Source organism: Tursiops truncatus, chromosome 2 (assembly GCF_011762595.2).
Source record: "Tursiops truncatus isolate mTurTru1 chromosome 2, mTurTru1.mat.Y, whole genome shotgun sequence".
Classification (NCBI taxonomy): Eukaryota; Metazoa; Chordata; class Mammalia; order Artiodactyla; family Delphinidae; genus Tursiops; species Tursiops truncatus.
In genome coordinates this window covers 65,785,874-65,802,758 of record NC_047035.1, presented here as the reverse complement: position 1 = coordinate 65,802,758, position 16,885 = coordinate 65,785,874, and the positions used below count along the sequence as shown (strand labels likewise).

General features: G+C 36.6%; 1 protein-coding gene across 1 annotated transcript in view; it reads left to right on the top strand.

The window, feature by feature from the left end:
• AKAP6 (A-kinase anchoring protein 6) overlaps window positions 1-16,885 on the top strand; it is a 578,687-nt gene that overhangs the window by 504,134 nt on the left and 57,668 nt on the right. The gene's annotated exons all lie outside the window — the stretch shown is intronic.

Sequence of the window (16,885 nt, the reverse complement as noted above, 5' to 3'; positions counted from 1 at the left end):
GCACTCACCACCCCAACCCCTGGCAACCTCTGGTCTTTTTACTCCCCATAGTTTTGCCTTTTCCAGAATGTCATGCGTTTGGAATTACAGTATGTAGCCCTTTCAGATTGGCCTCTATCAGTTAGTAATATACATTTAAGATTCCTCACATCTTTTCATGGCTTAATAAGTCATTTCTTTTTAGCACTGAGTAATATTCCACTGTCTGGAGGTACCACAGTTTACTAATTCATTCACCTACTAAAAGACATCTTGGTTGCTTCCAAGTTTTGGTAATTATGAATAAAGCTGCTATAAATATCCATGTACAGGTTCTTGTGTGAACATAACTTTTCAGCTCCTTTGGGTAAATACCAAGGAGTGTGATTGCTGGATTGTATGGTAAGGGTGTGTTCAGTTTTGTAAGAAATTCCCAAACTGTCTCCCAAAGTGTTGGTACCATTTTGCATTCCTACCAGCAATGAATGAGACCTCCTGTTTCTCCCTAACCTTGCCAGTATTTGGTGTTGTGTGTTCCAAATTTTGGCCATTCTAATAGGTGCATGGTGGTATTTCATTGTTATTTGAAGTATATAAACTTGTTAAGAATAGGAGCTATATTTTTTTAAAAAACTTTTTATTGAAGCATAGTTGATTTACAATGCTGTTCTAATTTCAGGTGTACAGCAAAGTGATTCAGTTATATGTATATATCTATATTATATATATAGTATATATATATTCTTTTTCAGATTATTTTCCCTTATAGGTTATTACAAAATATTGATTACAGTTCCCTGTGCCATACAGTGTGTCCTTGTTGGTTATCTATTTTATATATAGTAGTGTGTATCTGTTAATCCCAAACTCCTAATTTATCCCTCCCCCCATTTCCCCTTTGGTAACCATAAGATTGTTTTCTATGTTTGTGAGTCTGTTTCTGTTTTGTAAATAAGTTCATTAGTATCATTTTGTTTAGATTCCACATATAAGCAATATCATATGAGATTTGTCTTTGTCTGGCTTACTTCACTTAGTATGATAATCTCTAGGTCCATCCAGGAGTAGGAACTATCTTGAAGTTGTCATTTTTTGCATGCCCTTCACAGTAACAAAGACAATGCGTTAGAGTTGCTAGATACTAAAGAAGTACTTAGCACATTGTAGAATTTCATCACAAGATGGTATTTGAGGTCATTTTGCTATTTCAACCTCCTTATTCCAAAGAAGAGAAAACCAAGTCTCTGATAAATTAAGTGACTCACCCAGGACCATACAACCAGAGCCAGATGGCAGCCCGTATCTCCTGAATCCTAACCCAGGCTATAGTCCAATAAGACCAAACCGATGATTTTATGTGAGTCATCATTGATGCCTTTGCAATTTTCACATCTTGATTTTTCCTCTACAAAATAGAGATAATAAGCCTATCATTTGATGAATAGAAATTAAAAATGATCATCACAAGGGACATTGTGATTGACAGGAAATGTAGAAATGCTTACTAATACTATGAAGTACTATTTTAAACAGTATTAAAAATAGATATGACAACAAACCAAGGCTTTTCTGGCATTGGAACTCAGAGTCTACCCATCCTGACCCTGCATCTTCTCATTTCAGGGGTTTTACTCTCAGGAGTTCAACTCAGTATGGAGTTTGCTATCATTTTTCACCTTGTGTTTATGTTGTACCTCCATATGAGGAGCTTAAGGAGCTTTACAGACATTAGTTCATTAATCCTCCCCAAAACTTCTCTAAGATAGGGCAGGGGCAAAAATTATTATTCCTATCTGGAAAAAAAATGGCCTAACTTATCTCTCTTAATTTTACTGATACTCTAAACCATTGATTAAATCCTAACTTATACCCTGTACACTTAAAATATAATATTTTCTTCCCCAAGGATATTTTTCTTTCTTTTTCAATGTAATGTCATGAAGATAAGTGTGAAACCAGAATGACAGGTCTGGTGTTAGAAGTTCATTTGCGAAGCATAGGATAGGCGATAGGTTCCTCCTTCCCTATATGCTCTCCTCATTTTCTAAAAAATATCCTTTATTGCCCCTCAGTCATGACAGGAGAAGTGACTTTTAGGATTTGGAGGGATGTTTCGAGACCAATTCACTCCTTTATCTGTAAGCCAAGACCACCAGCAAGAGAACCAATGGATCCATTCAACCATGCCATACTAACTCTCTATAAAACACTGGTGCAACAGACTTCAATGCTTTGCAAAAGCAGCAATAGAACTTAAATTTTCAGTCTTGTGTGCTTTGCTTAGGCATGTGGTTCTCACTGTAAAGATATTTGGAGTTAGACTTTGAAGATGTTAGAACATGACCAAGACATGAGAAGAATCTGAGTCCAAGCAAGGTTGTTTCATGTAAACAACTGCAACAACACACTTGTCCATTTAGAGCAGTTGCCCACAGTTCAGGCCAATGAAAAGGAAAATGAATAAGAATGATAAAGACAAAGTGAAACTAGTACCCTATCACCCCTCAAAGTTTATCAGAGCGGGTAAGAATCATCTTGCAACTGATTTGAGAGATATTCCATGTTTTATTATTATCTTTTAAAAGACCATCTCAGACCGCCATATGATATTTTTCCTGTCTCATAACAAAATAAAGTGATGTAATAATCTGATGCCAGAAGATGGTAAAGGCTAAAGAATCATTGCATTTTAGGGAAGGGGTATTGAGGGCACATAAAAGTTACATCATTTACTTGAGATCACATAAATAATTATTGCCAAACTAGGTGAAGGCCCTAAGTTGTGTTTCTTTCCCTCCCTCAATCCAAGTTGCTTCTCAGATGTTCAACTAAAATACCTTTATGCTTAGATGACTTATGTTCTACCTTGCTGCCAGATGAAGGGGTTTAATGAGAGGACTTCCCCCCAGTGTATTTAATCTTGTTTTGGGGAACAGGCAGGAGAGGGGTGCAGCATCTTTTCTCAGAAGAAAAGAAAACATGTTCTTCTAAAAGGAAAATTAGCTTTTTCAAGAAACTGCTCTCAAAAATTTCTCCTGGACCTCTGCTTTGTTTAAGCTATGGGAGTGTTTAAAGAATGAAGTTCTTATTACATTTCCTTTTCACAAGGTTGTGGAATATTGCTTTGAGCTAAGTAATCATCAGAGCAATTTACCAGTTGGCTAATATTTAGTCAGCATCTCTCTACTACCTGATATAACAGTTAAAGAGTGTTTTTCCGTTATATATTAGTTAAACTTCTAAGAGAAGTTTACTAACCTGAGAGTGTGGTTAGTATTACTGCACATCTGGGAATACTGAAAACTAGCAAAAAAAGGAGTTGAATTGCCCGGGGCTTCCACCACAAAAGCAAAGGAAAGAGCTAAGAAGCAAATTCCCAATGGTCCAGACCCACAGGAAAATGTCCTATTTATTTTAGGTGCTATGAAAATAAAATCAGAAATATGAAGTTTATAGAGCTGGCTATACCTCAGCCTCTTCCAGGTCAGGGAGGAATAAATGAAAAAAAATAGAACGGTCTTTCTTATATTGACTTTTTGTCCTTAGTATCATTTTCCTCTTTCTTCCTGCATTCTTGCTGTGTCCCTAGAGTTCTTGAATTCATTTACTTCCCATCTGTAGGATTCTTGAATAACAGTAATACTTCCCTAAAATACCAATGCCTAGCTGTTATACTTCAAGTAACACTCTGAGCTTTGTGATGAGTTCCAGGAGTGGCTTCATAGGAAATAACAAGTAAGTTAGTCAGAGATAAGTCTGGAAAAATACGGTTTGATGGAGGAGGCGGGTGAAGAATAGTCAACTGTGTATGGATGAGAGAGTTAGAAAACACCACGCAGCAGAGTTGAGTGATTCATGAAACAAATTAGTCCAATAATCTGTCCTGTCCTCTGTGTTCCACATTATCCCTGGGAATTCCTTTTGTGTCGTCCTTGCTCCCGTGTTCTCTTGCTTTCCTTCTTAATGCTATTTCATCCCCCAGGTGTGGTCTTTATGATGGTTCTTCTTTCATCTGAACTCACAGATGAGTTCAGGTAGTTGGGATCCACAAATAATCCAGAGAAGAAAATCACCTTCATCCGTTCTCCAGAATTACTTGTTTTTTAAAAATATTTATTTTATTTTTGGCTGCGTTGGGTTTTAGCTGCGGCACGTGGGCTCTTTCATTGTGGCGTGCGGTGGTCTTCGTTGTGGCACGCAGGCTTCTCTCTCTAGTTGTGGCGTGTGGGCTCAGTAGTTGCCGTGCGCGGGCTTAGCTGCCCCGTGGTGGCATGTGGGATCTTAGTTTCCCAGACAGGGATTGAACCTGCGTCCCCTGCACTGGAAGGTGATTCTTAACCACTGGACCACCAGGGAAGTCCCCTCCAGAATTACTTTGAGTGGAATCGGTAAGAGTTAAAAAGCACAGTGGGTATTGTAAAAAGATTTCAAAATATAATGTAAAAATAAAAGGCAATTAGTGCCTCATCTGCTTACGAAAAGAGAGTGGGCTTTTAAGAAAAGGTATAGTATAATGGCTAAGTTGCATTTATATCCAGCACCCTTTCCCCCTTATTGCTAAAAGTTACCTTTCTGTAATTGCAGACTAGTTTAGCATCTTAACAATAATGGACATGTTTTTAAAGTGCATTCTTTATTCCAGGGAGACTCTGTAATAGATACCAGCATTTTAGTAATGATACAAGCAATCTGTAAGCTATTACAGTTTTCTTTAGAGTAACGTAATCTTCATATTGTTTTGTATGTCTGGAATTTTAATAGTGTTTTTAATTTAGAAAAGGAAGTATATAACATATTACTAATTACATGTGAATATGAACTAAGCACACGACCACTGAGCTTGATTCTTAAAAACAAACATGTTTAAAAGTACTTAACCTAGTGTAGGGTAAGTCACAAAGAAATTAAAGAATGCCACACAGGGCTAACAGCAGCTTTCATGGAATGACACAGTGAGGGTCTTCATTTTTAGAATGGTTATTAATTTTGGTCTACAGCTAAAAAGTAGCTGAGAGGTATAGAAATACTCCTTTCCAAATATAATTAATGTTTTTTGAACAGATGAAGGTACAAAAGAATTAAAACATAAATATGAGTGTATTAAAAGCATGTTTAGTTTTTCCCTTGATGACACCATTCATTGAAGGGTGTCCAAGAATTTGTAGTATTAATAGTCCTGGCGGCCCTTAATGATTCAACTTGATTGGTGAGGATACTAGATTGCAAGAACAAGATCTTTTTCTAGGTCAAAGGTCAGGCTAATTAGAACTGGAGGTAAAGATGACACCTCACTTATCTGCTGCCTAGGTGAACAGAGGGTAGATGATTTTTCTTAAAAATGAAAGTGTTCGCTGAAACTATTTTGATTTTAAATGGTTAAAATAAATCATTTAGTGTTAGAATCTAGACTTATACTGTCATGTACAATTTAAAAAGTATTTTGGCACACATCCCAGACCTTCTTCAAGGAGCTGATAGAGATGTGCTTGGTGAATCAATTCAGGGGCCTTTACTGCTATTTTTAAAATCCAGCTTTTACATTAAATAAACCAGTTTGTTATTTTGCAAGAAGTTATAATCTACTTAGAACTGTCATTCTCTGTTTCTGACTTGCAGTTAGATGGTATTTCCAAAATGTCAGACCTAGATTCTGCTTCTACCGTCACCATAATACAATGTGACAGCCAAGATATTATATCAGTACCTTTTCCATAATTAGCAATAAGGATCCTGCCAAGGGTTAACTAGAAAAGTTTCATAAATGTTTTTCTACAAATGGTCCTGAAGGCAGTATTACGCTTGTAAAATCTGCTAATGTAGCAAAGACTCATGACAACCAGGAGACAAATCTATGAGCAAAACTGTTCAGAGAGAATAGTTTTGTACTGTATGATGTATGGTATGTAAATGAGCTTATTAGGACTCTCATCTATTTTATTATTGGTGACCAATTTGATAGAGGCATTTAAAAAACAATATTTCTGCCTGACTCCTAGAAATGAAGAAGATACATTGATATAATTGAGAGCAAATGATTGCATGTCGTGCCATTTAATCATGTCATTTTTCAATTGCTAGTTTTTGCACTTCACTGCATGCTTATAGAATATTTAGCTCCAATATAGATTAAGTCCCAGAGTTTGCAACTGAGCTGAGTTCCTATATTGGCTGACATCTTTTAAGTTTGGAATCAGGTAAAATATGAAGATGTCTTTTGTCCATATTTTCTTTAAAATACGCAAGTCGTCATTCATACCTCACTTGAGGTGTTTTAATTTTTTTGGCTGTTTTGAATTACTCCTTTACAATTCCAGGTTGGAAATTCTTTTTCCTTTTTTGTTCCATATTTTTTTAAGTTTTATTTTTATTTTATTTATTTATTTATTGGCCATGCCGCGTGGCTCGTGGGGTCTTAGTTCTCCGACCGGAGATTGAACCGCACCCTCAACAGTGGACGCATGGAGTCCTAACCACTGGACCGCCAGGGAATTCCCTAAAGTTTTTTTTTTGTTGTTGTTGTTGTTGTTTTGCGGTACGCGGGCTTCTCACTGTTGTGGCCTCTCCTGTTGCGGAGCACAGGCTCCGGACGCGCAGGCTCAGCGGCCATGGCTCACGGGCCCAGCCGCTCCGCGGCATGTGGGATCCTCCCAGACCGGGGCAAGAACCCTTGTCCCCTGCATCGGCAGGCGGACTCTCAACCACTGCGCCACCAGGGAAGCCCTAAAGTTCATTTTTAATAGAATCATTTTTCTGATATTCACTTCCATTTTGGTTTGGGGCTAGATTTATTTCTTTTTTTCTTTTTCTTTTTTTTGACTAGATTTATTTCTGACATCATGTCTGTTAAATTCATGTTTGCCAAAAGAGCCAAAGCTGCCTGCTCAGCCCATTCCTTATCTGTGATGGCCACCATCTCCTCTACCAGAACAAGATGGCTCACACAGGTCAATACACAACAGGTTGCTCACCATTCTTTTCAGTGGGGTTTTCAGGATAATATAGATATGGGTGTGCATATTTAGAAAAAGGGTATCTTGCTTTAATACTTCCAATTTCTTTTCCCTGTTTCCTTTTTTTCTCTTCCTATCAAAACTGTTAATCTTGCTGGGTCAGTTTATTTTTTTTTAATTTATTTTTATTTTTTCTTATTTGTAACATACACTATACACTAGGTATAGTTAAGTTAAGCACATAATTGGCTCAAGAATGGAGATGTCAGGACCAAATCTGCTGACCCCTTGCTGGAAACTTTGATAATCATTTGCCCTAATGAATGTTTCTTACTTTTGTTAAATCGCTTCTTTATTATTTATATGATTTACATCTTTCTCAGAAAAGAGATTATCTCCCACTGTCTGCTAGAATATGAGGTCCTTGAGGGCAGAAAGTTTTGTCTGTTTTGTTCACTGATGTATCTCAAACACTGAGAACAGTGCCCATTATAAAGGTGTTTAATAAATATTTGTTCAATTAATTAATTAGCATTTTTTCCACCTCTGCTATCATTAACTACCCTGGGCTTAAGAATTGCATAGGTTATAAATTCTTATCATATTTGCAGACTTAGGAATGGGTATAAGATAGACCCCTGACAGGTATATGGAAGAAGTTGTTGGCTCTCTGATCAACAGTTACTTTATGGCTGTGGTCACTTCTGGTTAGAACTCAGGGGCAGAGATGGTTTGAAAATGTTGAAATTTTCGAAGCTTCTTCAGCTCTCTTATGAAAGGCAGTGTAGCATAGTGTTTTCATGAACTGGCTCTGCGTTCAGGTGGCATGGGTTAAAATCCTTTGCTCCCTATTTGCTGTTACTTAACCTCTCTGTGTCTCCATTATCTCATTTGTAAAATAGGTAGATGACAGCAATGTATGTCTCAGAGTGCTGTTGTGAGGATTAAATGAGTCCATACATATAAAGTACCTAAAAAATGCATAGCACACAGAAATACACAAAAAACATTTGTCATTAGTGTAGGAGATTAGTGAAAAATAACTAAGAAAATACTACTAAGAAAAGAGCTCTAGCAATTTATGGCTCAATGATTGTTGGCTATTATTTTGCATTCAAGTAAATCTTGATTATTTGAAGCAAACACAGCATTATTTTTATTTTGTTTTGGTTCAGATCCATATAGTCAACTCAGAATCATCTTTGGTAAAGTATATGAAGTCTATCTGACATGTCAGGTCTCTCATTCTTGTACAGATACTAACACAATAGATTACAATTTCATAAGATGTATCTAAATATATATGAAACTCACCACTGCAATAATTACACTTAACTAACATTCTTCAACTCCCACATTTTCTTCAACTCCTTTTCCAGGCATGCTCTTATATATATACTTTTCTGTTATGTTTTATGATGTCTCTAGAAGTTAGGACAGCTATATTTAAAAAGGAACTGTATTTTTTTATCATATAGCAGAATGTTTTATCTGTTGACTGAGATTTATAGGTCTGTAGTTGTAACTGTATCCCAGGAAATTTTATAGCCATTACTTTTAAAAAAATAAATAAAAGTTCTACATTTGCATTTGTAAGTGTATTAATCAGTGTATTGATCCATGGTTGCAGAACCATGGTGACTGACTGGATGGTATTGGTAATATCGAGTCTGTTGTCATAACACACTCTAAAGGAATGGAAAATTATCTGATTATATCATCAGTTTTGTGGTTGACAATATATACCTGCCCTTAACTGAGAGATTTTAAAAAATAACAACTTTATTGAGATATAATTCATATACCATAACATCTAATTTCAAAATGTTTTTACTGCCCTGAAAAGAAACCGTTTACCTCTCAGCAGTCACTCCCTATATCCCCGACTGCAGCCCCTGGCACCTACTAATATACCTTCTGTTTCTATGCACTTGCCTATTCTGGCCATTTCATATAAATGAACTCATACAACACGTGGCCTTTTGTGTCCAGCTTATTTCACTTAGCATAATGTTTTCATCCATGCTGTGGTATGTATCAGTACTTCATTCCTTTTTATTGCCAAAAAATATCCCATTGTATGGATATACTGTTTTTTTTTAATCTATTTATCTATTAATGGATGTTTGGGTCATTTGCACCTTTTGGCAATCATGTGGTTATGAATTTGTCTACAGGTTTTTGTGTGGTCATATGTTCTCAGTTCTTTTGGGTATATACCTAGGAGAGAAACTCCTGGACCATATGGTAATTCTGTTTAACTTTTTGAGGAAATGTACTGTTTTCCAAAGTGAGTACGTCATTTTGAAATCCCACCAGCAACAGATGAGGGTTCCAGTTTCTCTGTCTCCTCACCAACATATATTGATGTTTTCTGGTATATTTATTTATGTTTTATTTCCAGCCTCACACCACTGCCACCCCACAACACACAGACAAATTTGCATATAAATTCCATGAGAGCAGAAATCTTGCTGCCCACCATTATATCCCTACCAGTGAGAACAGTGCCTGGAATATAGGAGGCACTCAAGTATATTTAGATGGATAGGTGGATAATTGAATTATTATTAACATCACATTCCACTTGAAATTCCATGCTTTTTAAAATGTCGCAAAAGTTATGGTTTCTTGGGCATTCCCTGGTGGTCCAGTGGTTAGGACCGTGCACTTTCACTGCTGAGGGCACGAGTTTGATCCCGCAAGCCAAGTGGTGCGGCCAAAAAAAAAAATCTGTGGTTTCTTGACCTTTTCTTATGTGAATCCCTCAGCTGTAATGCCTGTCCTTCTTCCCCTCCACTTTTTCGAACTTTAGCAACTTTCATGGCCTAGTTCTAGTCCTATGGATCTTTATCTGTTCCAGCTGGTAATGATCTTTCTCATCTCCAAAGTCAATGCCCATAATTTAGCATGTATATCAATTGCACATTACTTTTGGGTCACAGCCTCACTATTCACATGGCACATTCACCTCACTTACTTCATTTAAAACCTACAGGGCTTCCCTGGTGGCGCAGTGGTTGAGAGTCCGCCTGCCGATGCAGGGGACACGGGTTCGTGCCCCGGTCCGGGAAGATCCCACATGCTGTGGAGCGGCTGGGCCCGTGAGCCATGGCCGCTGAGCCTGCGCGTCCGGAGCCTGTGCTCCGCAACGGGAGAGGCCACACAGTGAGAGGCCCGCATACCGCCCCCCCAAAAAAATAAACCTACCACAACCTGATGGGTTAGGTCTTATCAAAAACCTTTGCCTTGCATTGATAGCTCTCATTTTGAGTAGCCAGAGGCTTCTCTTCACAGCCAGATTACAAGCCCTTAAGATCAGGTACCACATCATATTATATGCCTCTTATCCACCAATGCCATTCCTGTAATGAAAATTATGGTGTTTGGCACATAATTGATACCCAATAAATGTTTATTGCTATAAGAAATATCATTCATGTGATCTTTGCCAACCTTGCCCCCAAATTATGATTCTGAACCAACCAGTCAAAAGCATCTTCTGGAGAATCATAGAGGTACCAGTATAGCCTCTCATTTTTCCCACCTGCTATACATTCTTCTCAGACTATGGCTGTAGGCAGTAGCATTACCTGATGCCTTGTACCTTCCAAACAGTCATCAAGGTTTGATTACTATGTAAACTCTATGAGAGCAAAGCTTCTATTTAATTTAGCACAGTGCCAAAAATGTTAGAGTCATTAATTAGTAAATGACTTACTTGATAAAAATAACCAAAAGGAGTAAAATCCCCAAATACAGTACTCAAACCATCAGCATTCTTTTTTAAAATTAAATTTTATTTTTTTATACAGCAGGTTCTTATTAGTTATCTATTTTATACATATTAGGGTATATATGTCAATCCCAATCTCCCAGTTCATCCCACCACCACCACCCCTCCACTTTACCCTCTTGGTGTCCATACGTTTGTTCTCTACATCTGTGTTTCTATTTCTGCCCTGCAAGTCGGTTCATCTGTACCATTTTTCTAGGTTCCACATATATGCGTTAATATACGATATTTGTTTTTCTCTTGCTGACTTACTTCACTCTGTATGACAGTCTGTAGATCCATCCACGTCTCTACAAATGACCCAGTTTCATTCCTTTTTATGGCTGAGTAATATTCCATTGTATATATGTACCACATCTTCTTTATCCATTCATCAGTCGATGGGCATTTAGGTTGCTTCCATGACCTGGCTATTGTAAATAGGGCTGCAATGAACATTGGGATGCATTCATCTTTTTGAAGTATGGTTTTCTCTGGGTATATGCCCAGTAGTGGGATTGCTGGGTCATATGATAATTCTATTTTCAGTTTTTTAAGGAATTTCCATACTGTTCTCCATAGTGGCTGTATCAATTTACATTCCCACCAACAGTGAAAGAGGGTTCCCTTTTCTCCACACCCTCTCCAGCATTTGTTGTTTGTAGATTTTCTGATGATGCCCATTCTGACTGGTGTGAGGTGATACCTCGTTGTAGTTTTGATTTGCATTTCTCTAATAATTAGTGATGTTGAGCAGCTTGTCATGTGCTTCTCGGCCATCTGTATGTCTTCTTTGGAGAAATGTCTATTTAGGTCTTCTGCCCATTTTTTGATTGGGTTGTTTGTTTGTTTTGATATTGAGCTGCATGAGCTCAGCATTCTTAATTATATTAAAATTCTGGAGATCATCAAGCAAATACTAATAATATAAAGTTATCACTGGCTGAAAAGATCTATTCATTGATTGATTCATTAATTTTTTTAGCCATTCAATAACAATTAAAAAATAATTGGGGGTGGGAGGAATTGGGAGATTGGGATTGACACATATACACTATTGATACTATGTATAAAATAGATAACTAATGAGAACATACTGTACAGCACAGGGAACTCTACTTAATGCACTGTGGTGACCTAAATGGGAAGGAAATCCAAAAAAGAGGGGATATATGTATATGTATAGCTGATTCATTTTGCTGTACAGTAGAAACTAACATAACATTGTAAAGCAACTGTATTCCAATAAAAATTAATTAAAAAAATAATTGATCACTCATGGGTGTGGTCTTTAGGCTCTTGGCTACAAGTGCGACTCCAGAATCAGAACTTACACCTTCTATTTTTATACTTCTAAAAAACTACTCAACTAGATTAATTTTCTTATCTGAGAAACTAAGTTCCTCTGTTTTCTGTAGAGCAATGTTCTCAAACTTTAACATGCATTGTAATCACCTGTAGGGCTGGTTAAACCATGCCTCATTGGGGCCCACCCCAGAGTTGCTGATTCACAAGATATGGAGTGGCACCAGGGAATTCTTGTTTCTAACAAGATTCCGGATGATACTAATACTGCTTGGCCCAGGGAACACACTGAGAAATTTTGCTCTAGAAAATTTGGTCACAGGTAGCAGACTAAGAGAAGACAATTGCCCACCTCATGTAATTAGAATGGTAAAATACAGAAAATGCAAAAAAGAAGAAAAGCACATGAAAAAGTGTAGAAAACCCTTGCAACAAAGAGATGGAGCTGTCTGCTTTTGTATGATCCTATTTAAACTAGAAGAATGTGCCTGTCTTTTCACTTCTCTCTTTTCTCTCCGTATATTTCCTCACGCCAACTACGTTGAAGGCAGGTACATATCATATACATATACAGATTGACGTTTCTTTGTTGTGCTTGCCACATAGAAGGCATATTCAATAGATAGTGTTTAAACAATTGATTCATCTAGAAGGTAAAGTCATGTTTGACTTTAGAAATGGAATTGCTTCATAAATAATTTTTTAATTTGACGCATTACCTAAAGTCCCACCACTTTGTTTCTGTTGACCTACCTAATGATATTACATTAACTGCTAAATAAAATTATGTAAGAGATATGGAGACAAATTTCTTTGGAGTTTCTCAGCTAGATTTAATTGTTTTCTCTCTGCGTTTACCATATACTTGGTTTTGGTATTTTTTGAATTTCATTTTCCTCCTCATGTCTTTTTTCTCTATTTAGTTCTTACATTTTATTTATTGTGCATTTTGGTTCTTGGTCTAATTGTAGTTCTTTAATTGTAGGCTTATTTATATCCTTTCGTAACAGGAGATGACAGTATTATTTAATGTCAAGAATATGGGTGGAGATTTGACTCTTGAACAACATGTGTTTGAACTGTACAGGTCCACTTATACTCGGATTTTTTTTCAACAGTAAATACTACTGTACTCTATGATGAGTGCGTTGGTTGAATTTGCAGATGTGGAACCCTGGATACAGAGGAACCCTGGGCTGGACATAAATTATAATCAGATTTTTGATTGTGCTGGGGGTTGGTACCCCTAACCCCGGCATTGTTTAAGGGTCAACTGTACAAGTAAATATAATCATTCTATGCAATATGTGTGCATAAATACATAAATTTAATGTATAATGAAGAATAAATTACCAATATTGGAAGGCTTACGTTCAGTGGTGTTGAACTGAAGGCAGTGGCAGGAATGATGTTACATCACATTTGGCTCCACAATATGAGTGGTTTCAACAGTCAGAGAAGTTCATAAAGCAAGTCAGGAGAGGAGACATGCCCTACATAAACCAAAAACACCCCTTTGTATCACCACTGGTGAATTGAAAATCAGATTGATCGTTTATAAGTATAAAGCAAAAATCTTCCGTCTGTTGGCAGCTCTCTTATAACATGTCCAAAAAGATATGTTTAAAGGGTTGGAGATTTGTAAAGGAAAAAACAAATTAGAATTTTTGATTTTCACTTTTATATACTTCTCAACTTTTATAGCAAATATGCTTTTTGAGTAACATGAGGAAGTTGAGTAGAAGTGTAAAATAACCAAATTAAATAGGTCATTAGAGACTTAAAAGTAGAACACCGACCTATATTCCAACAATTGGATTCTGAAATGATACTAAGACAATGACCTCCATACTAACAGAGATAGCTTTGTAGGAAAAAGTTCCTAAAGATTACCAAATAATAATGATACTAAATACATAACTAAGTACAAAAATAATGATAATTAAATACATAACTAAATACAAAAGCATCTGGAATATCTTTCTCTTAGATATATTGATAATTAGTTCTCCTTCTTTCTTTTTACATTTTCTTTCCCACTTCTTTTCTTTCTACTTTTCTGGGAAGGCAATATGACTGTGCTTGGGAACCAACATGATCTCATTGGATATCAAGGACAATGCTTCAAAACTGGCAAAAATGAAAAACCTTGTAAACTTTTCTGTTCCTTACTTCCTTTTCCATCTGCTTTACTCTCTCTTTTCTCCAACACACTGGGTACTCCCAGGGTCCCAGGCTACTTGCTACTGGACCTTCTGTCCTTATAACCACAGCCACCCAACTTGGACCATCTGGCTCACATTGTTTCCCTGAAGATTTCACAACTCCTCTGATAGCAACCTGCACAAACTTCTGTTAGCACCTACCTCTCTGTATTATTCTTGGTACTGTATAGTCCACCTCCAATAGACTCTCAGCTCCTTGAGAGAGGGAGCAGTAACTTGCTCCTTTTTGAAGCCTCCATGCCTGAAACAGTGCCTGGCAGATGCAAGGTGCAATACACATTTGAGGAGGTCTGGAAGGCAGGGATGAGTCTGTCTTATTTCTGTGCCTTACTTAGATTGCTTAGCTTGGGTTTCTGTTCTGTTCTCTGAAAATGTAAGCCAAAAATAGTTATAATAATCATTTTGTTCCTATGTAGTTATATTTAACATTTCTCTACGCATAGTGTACCATGGAAGTAATGTGAACTCTACTGATTCTAAGAAACATTACCAGCAGATGCACTGATTTTATTTAGTATGTGTTTGTGATTATAAATAAGCATGTACATTTTAATGGTTGTCATGGAAACACATTTATGTAAAAGAATGTTATCTTATCAGTTATATCACTTAGATGTAAAAAAATACTGAAAAGTATGTTGGCCATGTAAAATTCTCAATGTTCCTCTCCTTTTATAAGTAGTGTTATTTCCAAAGTGTGCGTATAGAATAAATTAATCTAGAATGTACACTAAGTTCTTTGAATATTTAAAACTTTTTAAACTGAAGAATTGTGGAGATCTGAAAATCAGATATTGAGTGTTAACAGTGTCAACAGTTTTTAAAAACAGCTAACACAGTTTTAAAACCCATAGAATGTCATTAAGATGTGGGGTGGGGATCATCTGGATACTTAAATACTGGATACATTCTAGATACTAATAAAAAGTTATGGCCAATCACCTTTTTGAAAATTTCCCCTATCAACCTCACATGTCCTGTTTCAGAACTTTGAAAATGCCTGTGAGGTGAATGAAGCCCATTTGGGCTGCTTTGTGAATATCACCTAATGTGGCTATGCTAAGTCCACACATACCTTTAGTGTCATCCATGGCAAACTCTCATTTAGCTAAGAAACATAGGGACTTTTTGTTGGCTGGAGAAATGCAGTCATTATTTTAGTCAACTTAAAATGGAGTTTTGCAAGATCCAGTTTTGTGGCATGGAAACATCTCTTGATTTTTCTAGCTCTTTATTTTTAACAATTTAATGACAAAACACAGACAAAAACCCAAAATCTTCAACATGTATATTCATAGAACTCATCTGAATCAATCCCAGTTGGCTATATTATTATCTTGAAGTGTTTACGATTGGGCCAAAAAATGACAGATATTAAGTGGGCTTGATAGTTTGACTTGCTCGACAGTTGTTCTAGAGCAAGAGAGCAAATTATTGAGGGAGTGTGTGTGTGTGTGTGTGAGAGAGAGAGAGAGAGAGAGAGAGAGAAAGAGAGAGAGAAATAGAAGGAGAAAGAGAGAGAATGCATGTGGGGAGGGTCAGTTAGCAGGATTGGGAGAGGTAATGGAAACAATGCCTATTGCTTTGGTAGACCCTCAAGTTTTATCTTTGAATGTGTAGGGGTTTCTCCTCATTCAGCATTGAACTAATGAATAGCATCAGTAAAGAAATTTGTCAGACCTGGTCATTCTATCAGGAGTTATATAGGAAAATAGTAATGATCCCTAGGAAAATAAATAAGGGTAAGTTCAAGAAACATAACAAAAAATGCTGTACTGGTATAAACTGAATAATAAAATTCCTAGTCATATTTTGCTGTAAATAGAGGTATGGGAATTTGTCATTCACCTTATTTAAAATTCAAAAATATTAAAGGCACAGGGTTCTCTCATTACAGAAATAATAGAATTCCAGCTATTACAGAGTTAGGGTTGTTTAAATGGCTATAGCATGTATTATATCAATAAGTGGAACATCTGTATGAGACGTCCACCTGCTGGTCTACTACCACTCTGCACATTTCAATGAACTGCACTTAATCATTTTAAGACTTCTTCTAATGAAGACTTATCTAGATTAACATTTTAAGCACAAATACTTTTAGGCATTAAAACTCTAGCACTAAATGAAATTGCATTGTCTTGTGTATCCTTGTTGATTAATAAGCAATCTGTTAACTGTTAGAACAGTCCAATTGTGGCAGTAGAAGGAGATTAGTAATTCAGTGATGTTTGTGGATATAATCATCGTTTCTCCCAAAGGCTTTGAATTAGAGTATCACTTACACACTGTCCGTAGGCAAAGAAGAGATATAATACTTTTAGACATGTGTACCCACTATTTTGCTTGAATCGTTCAGCTTAGGGTCACTGCAGAAATACAAATGCTTCTGGGGGCAAAATCTTACTTTGATGCATGCATATCCTTCTTAAATAGTGTGAATGTCTGTTAAGAGAAACACGCAACTAACAAATAATGCATTAATAATCCAGTATCCTAATTTCTGTTTTCAGAACATTATTGCTTTGTTAATCAAGTTTCGGAAGAGAAGTGTTGCTTATCATTTTTTTCAAACAATAGCTGTTATATATCAATTTTTTTGCAATCTTATTTAACTTATTTCCAGCCTAGAAAAGTAAACTTTTGGCTCC